General features: G+C 40.8%; 1 long non-coding RNA gene and 1 pseudogene across 1 annotated transcript; one reads left to right on the top strand and one right to left on the bottom strand.

The window, feature by feature from the left end:
* The window catches only part of LOC109495063, a 51,685-nt pseudogene extending 48,324 nt beyond the window's left edge, over positions 1-3,361 (top strand).
* On the bottom strand, positions 3,109-21,705 carry LOC123382628. Its single transcript, XR_006591276.1, has 2 exons — positions 20,588-21,705; positions 3,109-5,149 (listed from the first exon to the last, which is right to left on the bottom strand). It is a non-coding gene; the product is annotated as an uncharacterized LOC123382628 (long non-coding RNA).
* Between the last annotated feature and the right edge of the window lie 4,977 nt (positions 21,706-26,682).

The raw sequence follows: 26,682 nt of genomic DNA, 5'->3' as shown, positions 1-26,682 counted from the left end.
CAAGGCCCTGCAGCCCTCTTTCCAACCTTTTCAATGTCCTCCCAATTCCCAAAGATGGGATTCCAAGGAACCACGGAGCCCTTCCCAAACCTCCGTCTTAATCTCTTTGGCGAAACTACTCTCCAGATTGGGAATGAATGTATCTCTGTCTTTACTGAAGCTGCAACTAACCCGAGTGCTATAAAGAAGCCTTAGCCTCGGGGTACAAAAACAGCTCAATTAGGGGGGATCTATTAGATTTCAACACGTTCCTACCTCTGAACCTATTCCCTTTGATCAAGGCCCTTTGAGAGATATACACCCTATTCTCCTTAGTTCTTCGACCCGTATTGATTACCTGGACTGAGATTTCTTAGAAAAATACCATGCTGGAATTTCTTTTGCCCAAAAGGGAAAAATAATTCTAGAATTTGACAACAGTAACCAAAATAGCAAAAAGGGATAACAGGATCCTTTGGCACCTTTTCTGTGCCGTGTCTGTGCTGGTCCTATAGCTGAGTCTGGAGGTACTGATCATTTATTCCTGTTGGATCAGCTTCCATCCTCGTTATGGGCAAAATCTTCAACTGATCTTGGCAGAATCCAGCGTGTACCCCCCGTCAAGATTCAAATCGGTCCTGCAAAACTTCTCCCTAGAATTAATCAATATCCTGTAATTTAAGAAGGCCTTCAATGCATCAACATCATAATAGAATGTTACAAGGCTCATGGCCTCATAATCCCCTGCAGTAGTCCATATAACACCTCTATTATACCTGTGAGAAAACCCAACTGCTGAGGATATTATTTTGTCCAAGACGTCCGAGAAATAAATAGCACTGTAATCCCTCGACATCCCCTTCTTCCCAAACTTCACACTCTACCTACAATCGACTCCCATTGAAAGCAAAGTTTTCAATGTACTTGACCTATGTGGTGTAGTTTTTAGCATTCCAGTTTATAAGGATAGCCGGTATCCTTTTGCCTTCACTTGCAGGGAATGAATGACAATACATCTGGACTGCAACCTCCCTGGGTTTCACAGAGTGCTTCATGTTTCCCACAAACCTTAAAGGCTGATTTGGATGATGGAAAGTGTTCTGCAGGCTCTATTTTGTTACAATGTGTAGATGATTTGTTTCTCTGCTTCCCTGCTCATGCCTCTTCACACGAAGACAGCACCCCCCTGGGAAAACTTTTTGTTTTACAACTTAAGCCCATAAAGTCTCCAAAGAAAAACTGTAGTTTGCTCAAACTCAGGTTAGGTATTTAGCTCACCTGTTCTCAGAACAAGGCCCACATCTGGACCCAGGCAGACTGAAGGCATCCACAATCTCCCACAACCTAAAACTAAGAGCCAATTACAAGGCTTTCTTGGATGGCTGTCTACTCTCAAAACTGAATTCCAAACTTCTCTCTTAAGGCTCAGCACCTAAATGCTCTACTGAAAAAATGAGAATGCTAATCCTACTATTCGGAAAGAGGGGGATGACACAGCCTCGTAAACGTTATACCTTTAATTTACGTTCTGTGGGCCATTATGTATACAAGAGAGCCTGGTCCTTACCCATGACCGCTTTGCATGTCTTACCCTATGGACCATCCTTCATCACCAGTCATGGGCTATGACCCCCCCCCCCCACCTCAACCATTTGGTAAGATGACCTGAAGTGGATGAGGGACTTGTAAAGCATATTCATCTTTTTCAGGAAAGACTTGGTGGGAATGTCGTAGAGATGGTTGTGAGGGCTTGGCAATTCAATTGCAAACCTGCCTGAGGACAGTGTAACATATCTCAAGCTTCTCAGGATGTATGTACAATGTGCTGTGTCATTTCCATGTAATGAGGTCAGCTATGTTTCTCTTGTCAAAAAGAAAGAGGATTTTTACACAAAGGCAGATGTATCATGAGTAGTTGTGCACACTTTACACATGTTTTGAGTTCTGTGAAGGATGAGATGCACTCCTAAGTGTAGGTGCCTCAGGTGTCCTGTGTGAAATGGGGCACATGCATTATATAACACAGACCTTGTGTTCACCACCTGGAAGCACCTGTGAAGGAATGGGGGAAACTTGAATCACACAGGAATAGAAGGGAAATTGAGGACAGTAAGCAGAGTTTGAGGAGGTGAAAAGGGGAGGGTCTTGGGGTCAGTGAGATGCAGTTGCAGGCCATTCCTGACCACAGCCTGAGCAGGGAGCATGAGTTCCACATGGAGCTGCTATGTGGGATCACTCTCAGTGCACAATGCAGGGTTCATCTCCGAAATGTCATTTTTGTCAAAGTGCACCTAGGTCATCATCTAAAAAGGTTGCTGTCTCCCCATGTTGTCTGAAGGTTCTGGATATTTGTGGGTGAGAAAGTGCCCTGGACATATAGGAAATTTAGCTTGGTCTTAAGGAAATCCTTGTCTGCCTAAGTTCACATCCCTCAGTGAGACTAAAAGTGAAGACAGGATCTAGATCAGCTGAGAGCCTGCATTAGCCTTCAGCCTCGGTCAACCTACAGTTCAGGGCTGGCCAGATGCCACCCCTGCTGGACCCGACATCACCCTGACTACAGCTTTGCATCTATCTCCTTAAACTTTTCTCACAATATCCCGAGGATTTACCTGTGTTCCTGCTGTCTCAGCCAGAATACCAATTCTCACTGGGACCTACACAGAGCCTGAGCTGTGTTATCTGTGAAACAGAGGTAATATTTGTTTCTAAGGGCATAATAAAAAGAAGACATTGAACACAGAATGCATCTGCAAAATGTCTGTGAAATGTCCACTCACCCTTCTCACAGTTTCAATTAAGATATCTCCACACAAATGATCATCAAAAACAGATGGTCACGGTCATACTCCTAGGCTTTTTGGACTTGGGTGGTTGCGTTTTGTGCGCTACCCGACTGAAAGAGTGCCGGCACCACTAGGATGAAGCTCATAAGATTTTTGATGAAATTGAGTTATGAAACCGTAACCGTTGAATTAAAGAATGGAACACAGGTCCATGGAACAATCACAGATGTAGATGTCAGAATGAATACACATCTTAAAGCAGTGAAAATGACTTTGAAGGATAGAGAACCAGTATAATTGGAAACACTGAGTATTCGAGGAAATAACATTTGATATTTTATACTGCCAGACAGCTTACCTCTGGATACACTACTTCTGGATGTTGAACCGAAGGTGAAATCTAAGAAAAGGGAAGCTGTTGCAGGAAGAGGCTGAGGCCGAGGAAGAGGAAGAGGACGTGGTTGGGGTAGAGGAAGAGGGGGTCCTAGGCGATAATGTCTCTCAAGATTACTATTTCAAAGTGATACGTGATTTGGAATATTTTTTGTACAGGCTTTGTTTGTTTATGTCAGTTTTTAATAAACATAAATGTAGGACACAGTTGTCTACTGACTGTCAAATTTTAATAGTTCATATAGATTCATGATATTTACATAGTAGGAGCTAAGCATTTCTACTAGGCAATCACAGACTGATTTCATTTTAGATCAGACTTTTAATTTTTTAACTAAAGTTTTTGCATGACTATATGTAGAATATGTACCTATTTCACATGCACTGAATATGCATTTTATTGTTTTACTTTGACTCCATTCTATAGAACCTGCCTACAAGTGAAATAATAAGTTCATTTTGGTACTTCAGGAAAAAAAAAAACAGATGGTTGTGGAAATTCATTAAATTAAGACTGTTAACACCTCAGCCAAGGGATTGGGAATCACCATTTTAAACAATGAGACAAAGACATGCTTTTTCTATTAAAATTCAGGCCCTACCAGGCAAAGAAAGAAAATGATAATTATGAGAATGTATATATCAGAGTTCTACATCTGAGATCTGAAGACAATCATATTCCATTACATAGAGACTCGCAGATGCATCCACACTCTAAAGTGTTCATCTGAGGCCACAGATTAACTATCGAAGAGGGAATGCAGGTAGGAAAACATATGACCATAGGGAAATAACCCCAAATCTCATAAATCTCACTGCCTTATATGACAACTATTTTGAAATTTGAAGAGGACTGTGTGAGCTGACAGAGTATGGTGATTATATATCTTAAAAATGTGTCAGATCTGCCTGCATGCTTTCTCTGCCCACCCGGTGCTCTCCACTTTGTTTTTCTTAGTATCCCTTAATAGTACTTTCACTGTTCTGTCTCTGTTTCAGTGTTTGCTTCTAGGAGGACCTACTCTCACTCCCCATCGAATGCACACAGTGCGGTTCGTATACACACAGGTAATAAACTAGCAGAAATTGAGGTGATGGAGGATAGTAGCAAGATCACCCTTTGTGCAGAGGAGCCCGAGTTTTCTGGGGTGATGGTAATTTCCTATATCTAGATGCATGGGGTCCTTGTGCTCATTTATTTTAGAAATACTCACTGACTCCTGGTGCTTCGGGTCACATAGACAGGTTCCTGACCCTAGAATATGGCTGATTTCTAATGGTGGGTAAGGATCAGGGACCAGCAGTGACTGTGGGAGATGAGTGAGGAGGCTACACATAGAGTCAGATCCTCACCCAGGATGCCATGTCTCCACAGACAGCAACCTTGTGCAGGAGGGCTCTGAGGATCACATATTTCTTGATCAGTCCTGTGAACTCCATAATCCTACTCCAGATTTCTCACTGAGGGATGGACAGGGCAGAGGCCAGCAGCTGTAGGACACCCTGATTATGGCTGGAGTGGAGCAGTGGGCCTGGAAGATTGAGTCAGAGAAAGGGAAAGGCAGAAGGTAGTGAAGAGGAGTTTGAGAGATAAAGGGAAGAGGAGAGAAGGCAGTGTTTTCTACTGACTTCACCCACATTTCTGTGTGAACAACAGGAGATTCTTGTCTTCAAGGGAAAGGAAGAGGGCTGGCAAAAAGACAGAGTGACATTCTCAGCTCAAGTGCTCAGGATATCTGGCTTGCTCTTGAATACCTAACACAGGAAGCCTGCACTTTGTCATAAATGGAACTGCAGCTCATACCATTTAGTGAAAATTAAAGTGATGATGAAGGCCTCATCATTAAAGTGGTGCAACAAAAGTATGTGAACATACAGAGAGATACAATAGAAGCAAAAGTCCAAAGTAGACCGACTGCAATACTTATGGGAATATAGACTATTGGAAAAGGAGGTACCCCAATGCAGGCTTTCAGACACCTGGGCAATATCTGAAAAAAAAAAAGTAGTCCTTACTTCAAAAGCAACATGACCTTAGACACAAAGGGATCGTGATGGAAGGTTTAGGGAGAAACCATATGATTTCATGGTCCTGTACCCATGGTCCTGTACCCTCATGTCTCACCAAATTATACCCTTTAACTTGAGGCTATTTGTTATATGTAAATTATCCTTCATTAAAGAGAGTTTCAAAACATAAAATACTAGAAGCACATGTTGGAAAGTTCCTTTCAAATCCTGAAGTGCATGGGTGCTATGAGTCTGCCTGCCCATGTCTCAAAAATACAAAATAATAAGACATTTAAAAACTTAATAATAGCAGAGTAAGAGGACATCAGCTCACCCTGTCCCATGTGTTCAACTACATAACATCCACATCCAAGTCCATGAACCAGAGAGCGATCCAAAGACTGGCAGAACAAACTCCACACCTAAATAGAGAGAAGCTGCATCAGAAAGGTTAGGAATGTCAGAAAGGTGGAGGCTGGCTGCCTGCAGAGAGGGCAGAGAAAGTGAGCCCTCACACCAGGGAGCTCACACAGAGAAGACTAATCTCCATAACATTTGGCATTAAAACCCAGAGGGGCTGAATTTCCTTGACTTTAGATCCAGGAGCTTTGGAGGTCAGCTGACCCAGCACTGGGTGATCCAGGAGGATGAGTGCTAGCCAGGTCCCTGCCTGTGTAGAGAGGCAATATAAACGTGGCATTTTACACAATGCCAAGGCAACAGGAGACAGATGTATTCATGCTGATTCCTGAGTGTCAGGAGGACTTCAACAATGAGGGAGCTCACAGGCACCATTCTTCTCCCCCAGCCTCCCAGAATAAGCATAGAAGCACCCACCAGTGGGTGAGGCTGCACCGACACTTGCTACCTAACCTGTTAGCAGTGCACCAGTCCCAGGGGTTCACTGGGGGACTCACCACACCAAGCCTCCTGATCTCAGGGCAAACATTCTTAAAACCACAACGGCACCCTGTCTGACAAGCATGCATAGCTGCCACAGTACGCTGTGCACATCTGCACCTCACCCAGCTGTGCACATCCAGGCACCCTCACCTGTCTCACCCAGCCACATGTCCCCAGGCACAGACATGCTCTGTGCATATCCTCAAGCCTCTAGCTTCCACCGCTGGCCCACAGCCCCCAGCCACCAAAGGATATTGGGAAATCTGGCATAGGACTAGTAGCCTTGTGCAATTTTGCTAACACTCCTGCCCTGCTCCCAAGTTACCCAGTGGGCATACCACCCCACAACTGGCCTGCCTGGGTCCCACTAATACCACTGAGAGCAAGCACAGCCCACAACAGGGATAAAATCAGTTCAGACACCTGCACTGAAAGGAAAAGTAACCCAGACACAACAGCAGGGAGTGAGCAATACCCATACGATATCCTCCTGAAGGTCCAGGTCCTATAAATGGAGACACGCATTACTGAGGACTCCAGGACCTCTTCTTCATACAGTCATTAATTTCAAGATCAGAAGGCACAGCTGACTTTCTTAACACAGAGAAATAGAGCCAGAGGGAAGACATACTGGACACACTGAGATGTTTATCCACAATGAAAGACCTAGTCAAAGCCACAGCCAGAGATCTAAGCCAAAGAGATATAAGTAATATACCTGATACAGAATTTAAAGCAATGATCATAAGGATACTCATTGGAGTTGCAAAATGAGTAGAAGAGTGAGACCCCTAACATAGAGATAAGATATAACACAGTAGACACTGAGGACACAATAAAGGAGAAACATGCTTGCTGGAACGAATAGAGGGATGGAAGAAGCAGAGGAACAAACCAGTGACCTCGAAGACTGAGTAATGGAAATTAATCAGAGAGAGAGAAAAGAATTCTGCAACGTGAGATGAGACTAAGGGAACTCAGTGACTACAGCAAACGTAATAATATTCATATTGTAGGAGTCCCAGAAGAAAGAGAAAAGGGGGCAGAAGATTTATTTGAGGAAATAATAGCTGAAAACTTCCCTAATTGGGGGAGGGAAACAAACATCCACATCCCAGAGACTAGAGAACTCCCATAAAAATCAACAAAATCAGGCCAACACCCAGACATATTGTAAGCAAACTTGCAAATTACAGTGACAATAAAGAAAAACTCTTAAGAGGAGCAAGACAAAAGAGACCTTAACTTAGAAGGCAAGACCCATAAGGCTAGCTACAGATTTCTGAACAGAAACTTGGCAAGCCAGAAGGTAGTGACATCACACATTCAAAGTGCTGAATGGAAAAATCAGCAGCCAACAATATTCTATCCAGCAAGGCTATCCTTCAGAATGGAAGGAGACACAGACTTTCCAAACAAAAACTAAAGATGTTGTACCACTAAACCAATCCTGTAAGAAATATTAAGAGGGTCTCTTTGAGTGGAAAGGAGAGACCAAAAGTGACAGTATAAAGGTAAAAGACACAAATCAAGTAAAACATGAATATTTCTGTAAAAAATCAGTTAAGGAACTCAGAGAAATGGATTTGAAATATAATAACATCTACCAAAAGCCCAGGGAGGAGAAAATAATGGGTTCAAAGGTAAATGACCATCAACTTAATACCAACTGCTAAATGCAGAAGAGGTTATATAAACACCTAACAGTAACCATATACTAAAACCAGTCATAAATATGCTAAGAATAAAGATAAAGAAATCAAATGTATCACCAAAGAAAATAAGCAAAACATGAAAGACAAGAAAGGATCGGAGAAAATCATTAGAAACCACAAGAAAACAGGTAATAAAATGGCAATACATACATACATATCAATCATTTCTTTGAAGGTAAAGGGAATGAATGCTCCAATCTAGAGACGTAGGGTGTAAGAATGGATGAAAAAACAAAAGCTGGAGTAGCAATACTTGTATCAGAAAAAATACACTTAAAAAAAAGTACATAACGAGACAGAGGAGGACACTATATAACAGTAAAGGGTACAATCCAAAAAGAAGGTATAACAACTGTAAATATATCCCACAATTAAATGGGATTTATTCCCAAGGTGCAAGGGTGGTTCAATATTCGCAAACAATCAATGCGATACAATACATCAACAGGAGAAAGGATAAGAACCATACGATCTGGGCACCTGGGTGGCTCAATCTTTTAATGGTCCGACATCAGCTCAGGTCATGACCTCATGATTTGTGAGTTCAAGTCCTGCATTGGACTCCGTGCTGAAAGCTCAGAGCCAAGAGCCTCCATCGAATTCTGTGTCTCCCATTCTCTTTCTGCCCCTCCCCTCCTCACACTCTGTCTCTCTCAAAATTAATAAACGTTTAAAGAAAAGAACAATACGGTCATTTCAATACATGCAGAAAAAAGTATTTGACACACTACAACATCCATTCATGATTATAACCCCCTAATATAGGTTTACAGGGAACATACATCAATGTAATAACAGTTCTCTATGAAAACCCTGCAGTGAAAATCAACCTTAATGGGGAAAATATGAGAGCTTTTCCTGTAAGGTCAAGAAGAAGAGAAGGATGTTTACTCTTACCACTTTTAATAAACATAGTACTGGAAGTCCAAGCCACAGCCAGCAGATAAATGAAACGAAATGAAAGAAACAAAACAAAACAAAGTAAAGTAAAATAAAATAAAATAAAAGCAAACCCAAATCTGAAAGAAGTGAAACTTTCACACTTTGCAGAGTACATGACACTATATATAAAAAACCCTAAAGAGTCCACCCAATAATTGCTAGAACTGATAAATGAATTCAGCAATGTCACAGGATACAAAATCATTGTACAGAAATCTGTTGCATTTCTAAACAACAATAATGAAGCAGTAGAAAGAAAAATGAAGAAAACATCCCATTTACAGTTGTACACCAAATAATAAGGTATCTATGAATAAATCTAACCAGAGTGGTGAGCGACCTATACTCTGAAAACTATAAAACAGTGGTGAAAGAAATTCAAGATGACACAAAGAAATGGATACTCATGGATCAGAGGTACAAATATAGTGAAAATGCCTATACTTCCCAAAACAATTGACACAATTAATGAAATTTCCACCAAAATACCAATAACATTTTTCACAGAACTAGAACAGTCCTAAAATTTGTATGGAACCACAAAAGACCCCAATCTTCAGAGTAAACAACCTTTATGTGAAGTGATAATTATGGATGGCATTATGCCTCTGGATCTTCTGCTCCAAAACACGGTAACTCTGGCCTAAGCATTTGAACAAACGGTAGACATGTCCCAACCAGGGATCATTCTACAAAATACATTCTACAGATGTACCCTCAAAACTTTGCAGATTATGAAAAATATGGAAAAATCTAAACATCATCATGGTCAAGTGGAGCCTAAGGAGACAGGATGACTGTAATGTGCCAGCTGGGATGAGTCTGGGACAGAAGAGGTTAAAACCGAACCAATCTGAATACAAATATAAACTTTAGTTAATACTACCATATCTCTTCGGGATACTGATTGTGATCATGTACCAATTCATATGACATCAATAGTGAGGAGACAGTCTGATGTATGTGGAGACTCAATAATAGCTTCCCAATTTTTTTGGAAACTAGAAACCCATCACGAATGAACAGATTATTAGTAATCATGGTTTTATGTTTTCAACACATAATATATGACTAGTTCTAGTATTAGTTACTAGTGATGGCCATGTACCTATTCTTGTTGTTCTTACTATTGTTTAATTTAAATAATAGCATTCATGTTACAGAAAACTGAATACTGATATACGATTCATAGAAACATCTACTTGACATATTTTAAGATAATGTATGTATATACCACTGTATTATGTGGTATGTAAATTAAGTGTTTTTCTGATCTTGAACGAGCATGTCATTGAACGGCTTTCCATAAAGGTGATTATCCTAGATAAGGAATGATACTCAGATTTTACAGGATGTACTTCACATCATGCCTGAACATTGTCAAAAAAAAAAAAAATGTACACACGGCCAGATGGATAACTGTGACTGGCTCAATTATTGTAAATAATCCTTGCTTTAATATTTTCACGCATATTTTTAGCAGCAGTATAAGAGAATAAAATTATTCCAAATCAAAGAGATATTCAAAGACTGGAAGAACGATATGGAGTTCAAAGGATTTCAGAAGGAAAAGATGTGACCATGAAGTGGCAGTCACAGGCAAGCAGTTTTCTCTGGTCCACTTTGACAGGTTTACATGAGGGAATGTCCATCACAGCATATGATCTACAAAAGGGTAAGACCCAGAAGTACAAGAGGGAAAGAACACTTTAGGGGGAGGTGACTTGGAAAGGATGCTTCTGTGCCTAAGTGATGGCTCAGCAACCTGCTAGGGGTCCCTGGGTCAAAGACTTCAAAAGACCAGCAGTAACCTAGATCACAAAGATCTTACTAACATAGATCAAAGAAACTTAGAGCCACAAAGAGCTTAGAGCCCAGAGTTGATTTTCATCTATGATTAGGAGATGGTCACAGTTTTACAAGATATGATCATCGGGCCAGCAGTAGATGGCTAAAATATTATTTAGGGCTATATTTAAAATTTTTTTTTTTAACGTTTATTTATTTTTGAGACAGAGAGAGACAGAGCATGAATGGGGGTCAGAGAGAGAGGGAGACACAAAATCTGAAACAGGCTCCAGGCTCTGAGCCATGAGCACAGAGCCCAAAGTGGGGCTGGAACTCACGGACCGTGAGATCATGACTTGAGCTGAAGTCGGATGCTCAACCGACTGAGCCACCCGAGCGCCCCTTAGGGCTATATTTTAATAAAAAAATGGATGTGAAAAATTTGGTTTTGGAATGTTAAGAAAAATCACAGGCCCACCATGGAGTTACTTATGTTAAGGCCCCATGTCACTAAACTTAATTTCATTCCTGCAGGAATGTAACCTTTAACCAGTCAGCAAAGAATTTCCTAGTCAGTGCTGGAAACTTAACTGATAGACCCCTGCCATTCCCCTCAGGGAGGAAATCCTGCCTAAATAAGGTATTCCATGCCACCAAATTTGTTTTAAGTTTATTTATTTTGAGAGAGACAGAAAGAGAGCACATGCAAGGGAGGGGCAGGAATAGAGGGAGAGAGAGAATTCCACGACAACGAGGTCATGATCTGAGCCAGGACCAAGAGTCAGACACTTAACCAAGCCATCCAGGCACCCCGAGAATGTGGAGTTTCAAAATTTAGCAGGCTTGGCTGGGATACAGCCATGAGGTCACTGGCCTACACCTTGAGAGAAGGCAGCAAACTACTTGCAGGCAGATGGCACGGAAACAGTGGTCTGTACATTGCCTGGTGGACACAGTGGGGAGATTATACACTGATCATGGAGAGCATCCCTGAGAGGCAATGTTCACAACAAGGGGACAAAGGAGCTGGGTGGCGCCATTTTCCTCCTCTTCCCCACAGCATAAACAGAGCCATCTGCTGGAAACAAGGTCATCCCCACACTGGCTGCCTAAGCTGCTTACACCAACCCCACATTCCTGTGCTCTGGTGAGACTGGCCTTATAGGTCAATCAGGCTTGCCTCAGTCCCAATGGAGGTGTTCCTTCCCCAGAAGACCAGCAGAAGCCCATGACCACACCACCTCTCTTGACCAGACAGTTCTGCAGGGCCTCACTTTGAGTGGCAGTCGTTTCAAGTCTCATTTAACAAGAAGATCAGAGAAGACCTAGACAAAACTCCTTGACTCACATTCTGGTCAAGGACCATACATTGCCCATACAACTGGCCTGAAGGATAGTGCAGCCAGAGCACAAAACAGTGCATGAAACACACACCACAGACACTCCCTGATGTGTCAGGCCCTGGACACTAGATGACCTCCTCTTGATAAAGCCATTCATCTCACAGGCAGGTAACACAATGAGGTTTGGTAACAGAGAAAAGACAAATACTCAGCTAAAATGCCAAGACAAGAGGAATACATCCCAAATGAAAGAACAAGATAAGGTCATGGCCAGAGAAATGGAAGGAACACTTCCAAACTCATTCTATGAGGCCAGCTTGGCCTTGAGTCCAAACTGGACAAAGACCCCACTAAAAAGGAAAACTCCAGACCAATTTCCCTGATGAACCTGGATGCAAAAATTCTCAACAAAAATTAGCAAACCGGATCCAACAATACATACAAATAATTATTCACCACAATGAATTGGATTTATTCCTGGGATGCACAACCGATTCAATATCTGCAAATCAACTGATGTGATACATCACATTGATAAAAGAAAGGATAACAAACCACATGATCCTCTCAATAGATGCAGTAAAAGCATTTGACAAAATGCAGCATCCTTTCTTGATGAAAAAAAAGCACTCATGAAAGGAGGGATAGAAAGATCTTGCCTCAATATCAGTATGTCCAGATATAAAAGTCCCACAGCTAATATCATCTTCAATGAGGAAAAACTGAGAGCCTTCCCTCTAAGGTCAGGAACACGACTGGGATGTCCACTCTCACCACTGTTATTCAACATACTGTTGGAAGTCCTAGCCTCAGCAATCAGACAACAAAAAGAAATACAAGGTGTCCAAAATGGCAAGTAGGAGTCAAACCTTCCCTCTTCACAGGCGTGATACATTCCATGGAAAATCCAAAAGACTCCACCGAAAAACTGCTAGGACTGATACAGGAATTCAGGAAAGTCTCAGGATATAAAATCAATATACAGAAGTTGGTTTCATTTCTATACACTAATAATGAATCAGCAGAAAGAAAAATCAAGGAACTGGTCTCATTTAAAACTGCTTTAAAACCATAAAATACCCAGGGATAAACCTAACCAAAGAGGTAAAAGATCAATCAGTACACTTGAAACAATAGAGGGGCGCCTAGGTGGCTCAGGTGGTTAAAAACTGACTTCAGGTCAGGTCATGATCCCGCATTTGTGGGTTCGAGTCCCGCGACAGGTTCTGTGCTGACAGCTCGGAGCCTGGAGCCTGCTTCAGAGTCTGTGTCTCCCTCTCTCTCTCTCTCTGCCCCTCACCTGCTCATGTGGTCTCTCTTTCTCTCAAAAATAAACAAACATTAAAAAAATAAAGGAACAAACCATACAATGTCTATGAGAGAATTGAAGAAACACAAAGAAAGGGAAAAACTTTCATGCTCATGGATTAGAAGAACAAATATTGTTAAAATGTCAGTACTACCCAAATCAATCGACACATTCAATGCAATCCCTATCAAAATAACAACAACATTCTTCACAGAGCTAGAACAAACAACCCTAAAATTTGTAAGGAGCCAGAAAAGACCCCAAATAGCCAAAGTCATGTTGACAAAGAAAACAAAGCTGGTGACATTACAATTCTGGACTTTATGGTGTATTAGGAAGCCACAATCATCAAGACAGTATGGTACAGGCACAAAAACGGACACAGACATCAATGGAATGGAATAGGGAACACAGAAATGGACCCTCAAACATATGGCCGAGTAATCTTTGATAATGCAGGAAAGAATATCCAATGGAAAAAAAAATAGTCTCTTCAAAAAATGGTACTGGGAAAACTGGACAGTGAGAAGAATGAACTTGGACTATGTTCATAAACCACACACACACACACACACACACACACACACACACACACACACACACACACACACACCCCTCAAAATGGATGAAAGATCTAAATGTAAGAAAGGAACCATCAAAATCCTAGAGGAGAAAAGAGGCAATCTACCTCCTTGATCCTGGCCACAGCAACTTCTTGCTTGTCATGTCTCTGAAACAAGGGCAATAATAACCAAAATGAACTATTGAGACATCAAGATAAAAAGCTTCTGTACAGCAGAGGACACTATCAGGAAAACTAAAAGACAACTGAATGAGATGGGAGAAGATATTTGCAGGTGACATATCAGATAAAGGGTTAGTATCCAAAATCTAAAAAGAACTTATCACACTCAACACCCAAAAACCAAATAACCCATTGAAGAAATGGGCAAAAGACATGAAGAGACACATTAACAAAAATGACATCCAGAATGGTCACACATGAAAAGATGCTCAATCTCACTCGTCATCACTGAAATACAAATCAAAACCATAGTGAGATATCACCTCACACCTATCAGAATGGCTAAAATTAACATCTCAGGAAACGACAGATGTTGGCAAGGATGCAGAGAAAGGGAACGGTTTTGCAATGCTGGTGGGAATGCAAAGTGGTGTAGCCACTCTGGGAAATAGTATGGAGATTCGTCAAAAAACTAAAAATAGAACTACACGAGGACCCAGCAATTGCACTACTAGGTATTTATCCAAAGGATACACTAATGCTGACTCGAAGTGGCACATGCACTCCAATGTTTATAGCAGCATTATCAACAATAGCTAAATTATGCAAAGAGCCCAAATGACCATTGACAGATGAATGGATAAAGAAGATGTGATATATTCATACAGTGGAATATTACTCGGCAATCAAAAAGAGTGGAATCTTGCTATTTGCAACAACGTGGATGGAATCGGACTTTATTATGCCAAGCAAAATATGTAAGAGAAAGACACATATCATATGATTTCTCTCATCTGTGGAATGTAATACAACTGATGAACATAGTGAAAGGAAAGCAAAAATAAGATACAAACAGAGAGGGATTCAAACGATCTAAGAGACTCTTAAATACAGAGAAGAAACTCAGGGTTCCTTGAGGGTAACTGAATAGGGGTATGGGCTAAATGGGTGATAGGCATTTAGGGGGGTTACTTGAGATGAGTACTGGGTATATTTTGTACTTGATGGATCACTAAATTCTACTCCTGAGACTGTATTCCACTATAACATAACTAACTTGGGCTTAAATTTAAAAACGAAGAAATATTAAAAGTAAGTAAAGAAATGTACTACCAGTGAAAAGCAAAGAATATTTAAATCGGACTCTTTGGGGCACCTGGGTGGCTCAGTTTGTTGAGAGACCGAATTCGGCTCAGGTCATGATCTCATGGTTTGTGAGTTCGAACCTCGCATTGGGCACTGTGCTGACACCTCAGAGCCTGGAGCTTGCTTCTGATTCTGAGTCACTCTTTCTCTCCACCCCTCCCCCACTCGTGCTCTGTCTCTGTCTCAGAAATAAACATTAAAAAAATTTTTTTTAAATCAGACTCTGAGTAGAAATGAAAGACCAAAAGTGTTACAGACAAGAAAGGATCACAGAAAACATCAAGAAACAATGGCAAAACAATTAGTAGAATGGCACTAAATACATACCTATCGATAATTACTCTGAATGTAAATCAACTAAATGCTCCAATCAAAAGACATTGGATAGGGTGTCAGAATGGACAAAAGAAAAAAAAAAAAAGAAAACAAACAAACAAACAACAAACAAGACCTATCTAGATGCTGCCTACAAAGCCTTATTTGGACTTAAGTCACCCACAGATTTAAAGTGAGGGAATGAAGAAACATTTATCATGCCAATAATGTCAAAAGAAAGCCAGTAGCAATACTTATATCAGGCAAAATAAACTTTAAAACCAAGACTCTATTTTGGTGCCATTTGGGTAAATACCTATTAGTGAAATTGCATGACCCAATATTTATAGCAGAATTATCAACAGTAGCCAAACTATGGAGAAAGCCCAAGTATCCAACAACTGATGAAAGTATAAAGAAGTTGTGTGTTGTGTGTGTGTGTGTTGTGTATAAGTATGTATACACATATGTACATATATACATATGTGTATGTTCATACATACATACATATGTATATTCAATGAAATATAACTCAGCTTCAAAAAAAATGAAATCCTGCCATTTGCAATGATGTGGATGGAGCTAGAATGTGTTATGCTAAGTGAAACATGTCAATCAGAGAAAGACAAATGTATGATTTCACTCATGTGGAATGTAAGAAACAAAACAGATGAAAACATGGGAAGGGGGCAGGAAAAGAGAAGAGTGGTAACAAACTACATGAGTCTCTTAATGTTAGAGGAAAAAACTGAAGGTTGATGGAGGGAGATGGGTCGGCACTGGGCTAGATGGGGGACGAGTATTAAGGGGAGCACTTGTTGTGATGAGCACTGGGTGTTGTATGTAAGGGATGAATCACTGAATTCTACTCCCGAATCCAAGAATGCACTGTATGTCAACTAAGACTTAAATTAAAAAAATAAATAAAGCTGTAACAAGAGATGAAGATGGACACGATCTCATACTAAAGGGGACAACCAAACAAGAAGATCCAATGATTGTATATTTTGATGCACCCAACATTCAATCACCAAGTATATAAAACATTTAACAACAACCATAAGGGAACTCATTTATAATAATATAACGATAGTAGAGGACTTTAACACATCAGTCACATCAATGGACAGAACCTGTAAACAGAAAATCAACAAGGAAACAATGGCTTTGAATGACACACTGGACCAGACAGGTTTAACAGATATATTCAGAACACTCCATACTAAAATGGCAGAGTACACATTCTTTTAAAGTGCACAGGGGGCATTCTCCAGAATTGATCGCATTCTAGGTCACAAATCAGGCTTCAAGAGGTACCCAAAGACAGAGATCACACCAAGCATCACTTCTGACTGCAAAGCTAGCAAACCTTCAAAACCTGTGGTTTTTGAAGTCAACCACAAAAAGAAGGTGGGGGGGAGGCCACAAATAAAGGGAGGTTAAATAACATACTACTAAATGAATGGGCTAAACAGAAAATCAATGAGAAAATACACTGAAACAAATGAAAATGAAAATACACTGGTAAAACCCTTTGGAATGTGGCAAAAGTAGTCTACGATGGAAGTATATAGCAATTCAAGCCTACCTTAAAGAGCAAGAAAAACCCCAAACAACCCTAACTTACAACTAAAGGAATGAGAAAAAGAACAGCAGAAGGAAGGAAATAATAGAGATTAATACAGAAATAAGGAATATAGGAACCAAAAAGACACTAGACCAAATAAATGAAACCAGGGGTTGGTTTTTTGAAAACAGCAATCAACATGAAAACCACCTAGGCAGACTTTTCACAAAGAAGAGAGAAAGGACTCAAATAAAATCACAAATAAGAAAGGAGAAATGACAGTCAACACCACAAAAATACAGTTAGAATATAATATTATGAAAAACTATATGCAACAAATTGGACACTCTGAGAAAAAAAGGACAAATTTCTAGAAACACACAAACTACCAAAATTGAAACAGGAAGATACATAAAATCTGAAAACAAAGTAATCTAAACAGTAGCAAAAAGCCCTCTCCAACACAAGAGTTCAGGGCCAGGTGGCTTCACTGATGAATTCTACCAAACATTTAAGGAAGAGGTAATATCTATTTTTCTCAAATTATTAAAAAAATAAAAAAAGAAGCAAAACTTACAAATTGATCTTATGGGGCCATCATTACCCTGATACCAGAACGAGAGAAAGCATCCACTAAAACCAAAAACTGCAGTGGTGCCTGCGTGGCTCAGTCGGTTTACTTTCCAACTCTTAATTTCGGATTAGGTAATTATCATGCGGTGTGTGGGTCCGAATCCTAAGTTGGACCCTGTGCTGACAGTGTGGAGCATGGCCAGGATTCTCTCTCTCCCGGTCTCTCTGCCCCTCCCTCACTTTTATGTATTCTATCTCTCCAAGTAAATAAATAAACATTTTAAATATGCTAAAATTTTTTCAATAAAACTTCAGACCAATAGCCTAATGAGTATGTATACACAAATTCTCATTAAAATACCTTCAAATTAAATTCAACAATACATTAATAGAATCATTTACAATAATCAAGTGGGATATATTCCTGGGCTGCAAGGGTGGTTCCACATTCACAGATCAATCAACATGATGCACCACAGTAATGGAAGAAAGGATAGGAAAAATATGATGCTTTCAACAGATGCAGGAAAACCATTTGACAAAATGTCACATCCATTCATGATAAAATCCCTCAGCAAAGTACATGAGACTCAACCTACCTGCACATAATAAAGGTCATCTAGGGAAAACCCACAGCTAATCTCATCCCCAATGGGGAAAAATTGAAAGTTTTTCCTCCAAGGTCAGGGACAAGACAGGGATGATCCCTCTCACCACTGTTATTCCACATAGTACTGGAAGTCCTAGCCACAGCAATCAGACAACAAAAAGAAATAAGAGGCATCCAAATCAGCAAGGAAGAAGTAGAAATTTCACTATTTGGAACTGACATGATGCTCTCTATAAGAAACATGAAAGACTCCCATAAAAATTGCTAGAATTGATATATGAATGCGACAAATCACAATATACAGAAATCAATTTACATAAATCTACTGCATTTCTATAGATGAATAATGAATTAACAGAAAGAAAAAAGGGATCAATACCACTGACAGGTGCACCAAATACCCCAAGATACCTGGAATAAACCTAACCAAGGAGGTGAAAGACCTGTACTCTAAAGGCTATGAAATACTGATGAAAGAAATGGAAGAGGACACAAAGAAGTGGAAATACATTTCATGTTCACCGATAGGAAGAACAAAATACTGTTAAAAGGTCTACACTCCACAAAACAATCTACACATGTAATGAAATCCCTATCCCACAAACAAAACATTTGTCACAGAACTAGAAGAAATAATCCCAAACTTTGTATGGAATGACAAAGACCCCAAACATCAAAAACAAAATTGTAGAAAAGCAAAGCTGGAGACATCACAATTACAGACTTTAGGTTATATTACAAAGCTGTACTGAACGGAACAGTATGGTACTGGCAAAACAACAACAACAAAAATGCAGATGCAGAGATCAATAGAATGGAAACGCAGAAATGAACTTACACATATATGGTCAATTAATTCTCAACACAGCAGGAAAGAATATCCAGTGGAAAAAAAAAGATAGTCTAGGGACACACGGGTGGCTCAGTCAACAAAGCGTGTGATTGTGAATTCAGCTCAGGTCATGATATCAGGGCAGTACAGAGCATGCATGGCATTCTCTCTCTCCATTGCTCTCTGCCCCTCATCTGCACGCTCTCTCTCTCTCAAAAATAAATAAACTTAAAAAAGTCCCCTCAACATATGGTTTTGGAAAAACTAGACAGCAACCTGCAAAACAAAACAAAAACAACAGACCACTTTCTTACAACATACACAAAAATAAATCCAACATGGATAAAGACCTATGTGTGAAACCTGAAACCATAAAAATCCCAGAGAATAACTAACATAGGCAGTATCTTATTTGACATTGGCTGTACAAACATCTTTGTAGATATATCTCTAGAGGTAAGGGAAACACAAGCAAAAGTAAGGGGACTTCTTAAAAATAAAAAGCTTCTGTCACCAAGAAAATAATCAACAAAACTAAAACACTTACAGAATGATATTTGCAAACGACATCTGATAAAGGGTTAGTGTCCGAAACATATAAAGTTATACAGCACCCAAAAAAGGAGAAATCCGATTAACAATGGGCAGAAGACACGAATGGACATTTCCCAAGGAAGACATACACATGGCAAAGAGAGACAGGAAAAGATGCTCAACAACACTGATCTTCAGGAAAATACAATTCAAAAGTACAATGAGATAACACATCACATCTGTCAGAATGACTAAAATCAATGAATGTTGAAACAGCAGGTGTTGCCAGGGATGTGGGGAAAGAGAAACCCTCTTGCACTGTGGGTAGGAATGCAAACTGGTGCAGCCAGTCTAGGAAACATCATGGAGATTCATAAAAAACAAAACAAAACAAAAACCCCAAAAACCCCTGCAAATACAATTACCTTACTATCCAGCAATTTCACTACGAGGTATTTACACAAAGAATACAAAAATAATTCTTCAAAGGGATACATGCACCCTGATGTTTACACCAGCATTTTCTACAACAGCCAAATTACAGAAACTGCCCGAGCATCCATCAACTGATGAATAAACTGAGATGTAGTGTATGCAATGTAATATTATTTAGCCGTAAAAACATGAAATCTTGTCATTTGCCACGAGGTGGATGGAGTGAGTGAATGTTATGCTGCGTGAAATAAGCCTGTCAGAGAAAGACAAATACCAGATGATTTCACTAACACGTGGAAATGAAACAAAATAAAGGGGCGGGGGGAAGGAGACAGTGACAAACAAACAGACTCTTAACTAGGAAACAAACTGAGAGCTTCCACAGTGAGGTGAGGGAGTGGGTGAAACAGCTGCTGGGGATTAGAAGTGCACCTGGGATGAGCACCGGGTGACGTGTTGAAGTGTTGCTCTATATTGTACACCTGAAACTAATATTACACTGTGTCTTTACTCACTGGAATTTACATTAAAAGATAACATAAGGTTAATGACAGCTACCTACCAGGTTTTCTGTAGTTTTCAATCACTTCACTAGGTTGGAAAAATAACCATGAAATTGTTTAAAAAGCATGTATGATGTGGGGGACAGTTTGTGCCCTTACCTCGGTCTCTGGTTCCAGCAGGACTCAGAAAGTGGGTCCCAGCTCATTCTTCTAGAAGGTCTTGAGATGAGCATTTCATGTATTCACATCCTAACTGAATGCAGCTCCCGTTCTTCTGAATTTCTGTCAGGGTTTCTTCCTGGAAACAAGCCTGAATCTGGAACAAACCATCGACTGCATCTATGAGGTGATGTCCTGGGACCCCGCAATCCATGAGTCCTTTAGTAAAATACGTCTTGTTCAGATACTGTCTGGGAAGGGGAGGAATAAAACATGGGGACAGCCCAGAAAATGCAAGGGCCTGTGTTGCTCAGCAACCAGCTTTCCCAGGGAAGCCACCCAGCGCCCCCTCCTTGGCACTCAGTACAAGGCAGCTTCTCTCTGGTGACTCAGGAGATGCCAAGTTGCTGCAAAACTCCCAAGGTCTCCCCTGGGGTGGGCGGCAGAACGCGCTGGAAACGCAGCTCTGCTCTCTGTCCTGAGGCAGCGGCAGAGGACCTGTGTCCTCTGGGAGCAACAGCAACCCTTCCTGCTCTGAAGTGCCCTGGGTCAGAAAAGCCGTTGGTGGGCCCTCTGCTGGCCATCACTGCCCATGCAGAGGAACCCGCCCCTCTGGGTGTGTGGTGCTCGAGCTCTCTCTGCTGGCCACCATGGGAATTCCTGCAATGTTGAAAGCCCTGGTGGCTCAGCTGAGGGACTGAAGGTGCTCTGGGCAACCTAAGCCTGTTCTCTACACTGGGAAGGGTCTTAGTGACAGGGCCTAGGACACAAAGAAATCTTTTCCTTCCCCCTTCTTGTGAGTGAAGAATGAAACCGAATTTATTAACATAATGACATCATTTGTAATGCTTTAAGCAATGTTCACAAGAAAATAGACCGCCAATTTACACATGCTGAACAAGAGGTAATTGTGTTTACCACCGAAGTGTTTAGGTTAGATAAAGGATTGACACCTTTGAGAGAGAGATAACTGCTTCCAGCTGTGGAATGAATGAGTCCTAGGGATACAAGGGATAGCCAATGGAATAGAGTCAGTCCTGTAATAATACTGTTGCATGCTTCCACATGATATCTACACTTGTGCTTAAGTACAACATAATTTATAGACATATAGAATGACTACAATGTATGCCTGAAACTAATACAACAAATGTGTGAATACTTCAATTAAAAGTCGACATTCATTTATGCTATCTTTAATTTCTTCCTTCTTAATAAACTATCATTCCTGGGGCGCTTGGGTGGCTTAGTCAGTTAAGCATCCAACTTCCACTCAGGTCATGATCTTGCAGTCCATGAGTTTGAGCCCTGAATCAGGTTCTGTCCTGACAGCTCAGAACCTGGAGCCTGCCTCAGATTCAGTGTCTCCTGCTCTCTCCCCACCTTCCCTGTTCAGGGTCTCTCAAAAAAACAAAGAAAGAAACATTATAAATGAAAAAAAAAAGCATTCCTAATTTAGAATCTGTGAAATTCCATTTATTGCAGAGTGTCTAACATAACCATCTTGATGTTGAGAGCTTATCTAAAAAGTCACTAATATCTTTGATGACACATATGTGACAAGGTCAGAATACAACTTACAAGGAGCTACACATCTGTTATGAATTTACTGTATGTATCCTTGGCTAATATTTCCAATGAAATGTGCTTTATGGATACAGATGGGTGAAATAATGTCCATTGGTCATATAGGTCAAATTCCTATAGGACCATTATGCCTTCAGTTACTAATTGTCATCTCTTCAGAATTAAAAGAAAGCTGGGAGAAGAAAATGTCTTTGAATTTGATGTAAGAGAAGACGATGGTTTTAAAGGGTTCACCTACCATCTGGCATCCTCAGTTTGGCAGAGGACTGGAGGATAGCAACCCACGATCTTGTGGGTTCCAAGAACTAGCACATTGCTAGTTCCAGAGGGAGAATACGGACCTTATTGTCAAATACTTTTTATCAATATCATCAGTCCAATTCTGCCAGGTCCAGACTGCAGGACCTGGGGGCAATACAATGACTGATGTCTCGGTTCAGAACAAGAGGAAGGCCAGCTGGTGGGGGTCAGGAGGGAAATCCAACAGGGCCTGGGGCAGTGAGGGAGATGGCTCCAGGTCACCTCCCCACAGGGAAGGCTCTGGAATTTACCTGCCAAAGAGCAGCACACTCTCCCTCAAGACATCCCTCTCCTTGACAGAACATGAGGATGAGCCTCACAATTCCAGGAGAAATGAGGGATACCCACCTTTTCAAATGCAATGGCTTCTGTAAAGCTTGGCCCCAGGGATGTTAGAGTCTTGGAGTCACGGAACTCTGATGCCCATGATATCAGCCATTTCTGCCCCAGCACTCAGAGCCACTTCGTACATCCCCTCCCCCCTGGCCCATCTCACCCCATCCACATTCCTGGACCAGGTCTCTACTTTCCTCCCTTTACTTCCTCTTTGTCTCTATTTCTCTCTAATTCTCTCTCTGTTTCTTCCTTTCACTGTCTAGAACTTGCCCAAATCCCCTATCACTCATCCAGTGTCTCTCCCTGCCTGCCTCTTTCTCCACCTCTCCCCAGGCTTCAGGATATCTACTATGTGCATGCAGCCCTGTCAAGGAGCACAGGGCCCTCCTGTCTCTCCCTTTCTCCTGTCATGTTTTGTCCCAGGCCCCGATCACAATGAAGTAGAATCCCCTGTACAGCAGTTGCTCACATTGACATTTGCTATAGCAATGCTGGCAGCATGTGGACAGCCAGACATTTACCCATGGTGGCCCAGCCATGATCCAAAACCTGCTAGAGAGCTGGATGCTTCCCTAAGCTGGGAGGAAAAGGGGGCCCACAGGTTCAGAGTCCCTAGGGCAAAGTGGATTGGATTGGCCGATGTAGAAGGAGCCATAGGCTTACACACAACTCTCCTGGGTGGTGTCGAAGGAATCTATCTCAGACCATAGACCTCTGCCCTCCCCATCCCTCAATAAGGCAACAGGGAAAACTTTGTAGGACATCATGTGACTCACCACAAAAATTGTGCCATTTGCCCCCTTGGAGGCCACCTGGATTGGTGCTGAGGGCAGCTGGTAAAGTGCACAAGGGGACAAGAGCTGAATTAATGAAGGGCCACCTTACTGGTCTCCTGAATCCATTCCTCGCCATCAAAATAGATTCTTTCCTGGAGACAGATACCTGCCCTGCTCATCAGCACAAACCCCATCAACTAGCATGCGCGCCGTGTGCTCATAGTATCTATCTACAGAATTAACCACCACCACCAGAGCTCCCTAAAGGATGTATCCGACTCCTCAGATGGAACTATAGGTTCCTTCCAGGCAATACAACCCCAAAGAATGATCTGTCTTCTTCCACCAATCCTGTACATACGATGTGTTGGTTAACTACATATTCAGGAACACCAAAGTATACACTTGATGGGGTTGAATGTCGAACTTCCTGGAAGCAGACGCTGACACAGAAACACAACTGTGACAAGTGTATTAGGGGACATTAGGAAGGACAAACTGGAGTGGACAGTGTGGGCAGGGAAAGCATTCAGACCAAGGGGCAGATTAGACACCATCTCTAAATATATAATAACCACAGCTGGTTTGTAATGGTTCAGTGTCCTCTTCAAATTTCAAACGGATTGCCCTCTATGTCAAAGTGATTTTGAATTATTGCAAATGGATCTTCTGTTCTCCTCTATGCATTTGTCTTCTACAATACATCTGTGGCCTTGGATGAGCACACATTTGTGTGGCTGCATTTGTGTGTCTAACTGTAATGGAAGAGGATTATCTGCAGATCTTAGATGTAGATCCCTGAATGTACACATTTTCATATTTATCTTTCCTTCTTTGTAAAGTAGGACCTGAATTTTAATAGAAAAAACACAGGGGTCTTTGTTGTATCTTTTGAAACAGGAATTGCCAATCTCCCAGCCTCAGGCATTACACGCATAGTTTCATGAAATTGAATGAGAGTCTGTTTTTCAGACTTTGATTTCACTCCGTTGGTATCAACTTCATTAAGGGATAGGTGAACCTGAGCAAAACATTCTCTTTAGTGACTTCTTCCCAAGAAGAGGATCACTCAGTTGATAACATGTAAATCGAATATTCTAAGACATAAAGATTTGTTTTTCTTCAAAGCTAAAGTGTACAATAGATATCCTGCAGGAAATAGAGGCAATTTACGTCTGAAACTTCTCAAATGTTTACTAAAATAGCACCTTTCCAGTTCTTTGTAGATTTTTCCTTTCCCTGATTTGCAAGTAAGATAGAAACAAAACGTGTACTAGGCTTTCCAAACAAATACTGGACAATGTGTCACAAAGAAGCATTGTCAATAGAACATACCCCACAGTTAGTCCCTGTATCATTAAAAACAGCCGATCCAGTTTGGGCCAAAGAGAAAAGCCAGACACATAAAGAAATAAATGTGAAGAGAATGGAGGAAGGTGTCAGTATTTCAGAGCAACTATCTTGGTTTCAAGACAATGGATCTGTGACTGGATGACAATGAAAAAGTGAAGAAAGTGTAAAATCTTTCAAACCAAACAGCTCCAATGAATGACTTTTCTTTATGGAAGAGTAATACTGTCACCAGATCACTTTCAAAATTCTCTGAATTAAGAGGAACACAACTGTTCAACATGGTGAGAAACCTCTAGTGCTCTCTCTGGCAACACTGAATGATATAAAACTTAAGCCAGGGTTATGAAAACAAATTCTGCCTCACTCCTACCTAAAAGAGGTACTGTGGTGTTACTGCTTGAAATAGCAGTGAACAACATGGAAGGTTGAGGGGCTCAATTCACCCAATGACCAAAAGGGCTCAAATATCAAATTATGTAACTCAAGAAGCCCCGATTCTTGACATTCTGATTTCTTTCAGATGGCAACGAAGCATGTGCACTTGGAATGATGTTGTTAAAAAATTCATTAGTGCGCCCAAGTGTCTCACGGTTATTCTTCAACAAAACACATAGTCATCAGGAATACTTACTCCTTACTTTTACTTCTATTTTTAAAGGACAAAGAAGTGATTTTAATACTTTTTTAAATTTATTTTTTGAGAGACAGAGCGAGCAAGCAGGGGAAGGGCAGACAGAGACACAGGGAGAGAATCCCAAGCAGGCTCCCCACCATCAGCATGGAGCCTGATGCAGGGCTCAACCTCACAAACCATGAGATCATGACCCGAGCTGAAACTAAGAGTTGGATGGTTAACCAACTGGGCCACCCAGGCGCCCCAGGACAAAGAAGGGATTTTTATCCTACATCTATGTACTTCATAAGAGGGAAGGTTATTTTGCCACATGGTTTCTTGAGCATAATGTCTTTGCTCCATTGATCTACACAAATAAGTAATAAAGGATTCAGAATTCAAAAATATTAATTACACTGACATAAAAATCTATCTCTTATGGGTAAGTCATTACATAAATAAAGGATGTGGTATTTTACATATGTGATGATTGCTTTGAATTTATCCTGGTAGAGAATGGAATGAAATGGGACATCAGGATAAAAAAGGAGATTTCAAAATCAGTGAACCATAAGTGAACACAATTCCAGATGAAATAATGAAAATGAAAAAAAAGGGGGAGATGGTTTTACCTGCTGTTCACAAATGGATATTTTTTTCTGCACGTTTTATATTTTCCTTCATGTAGTAGTTAATCTTCTCAGAAATTTGATCTAAATTAACCAAAAAGAGGAAAAAGCAATCTCTTAAGGTTATTACCAAAACCAGCAAGATCAAATTACCCATCGTGTCAACAGAAAGGCACATGATCTGGCACTTTGTTTACATATAACATTTTGGCATTACTGTGGTCCCTGTAGAAAGCAAATTTTATTTAGTGGCATTTTATTTTTCTTTCTCTCTTTCTCTTCTCTCTCTCTTTTTTTTTCTTTCAGAGAGAGATAACACATGAGTGGGTGAAGGGTAGGGAGAGAGAGAGAATCTTAAGCATACTTCAGACTCAGCGCAGAGTCCAAGGCAGGGCTCGATCCCATGACCCTGCAATCATTTCCTGCGCAAAATCAAAAGTCAGAGACACAACCGACTGAGCCACGCAGGTGTCCCCTAATATGCCATCATTAAGCAAGATT

The sequence above is a fragment of the Felis catus genome, chromosome E3 (assembly GCF_018350175.1).
Source record: "Felis catus isolate Fca126 chromosome E3, F.catus_Fca126_mat1.0, whole genome shotgun sequence".
Lineage (NCBI taxonomy): Eukaryota > Metazoa > Chordata > Mammalia > Carnivora > Felidae > Felis > Felis catus.
This window is presented reverse-complemented; position numbering and strand designations above follow the sequence as displayed.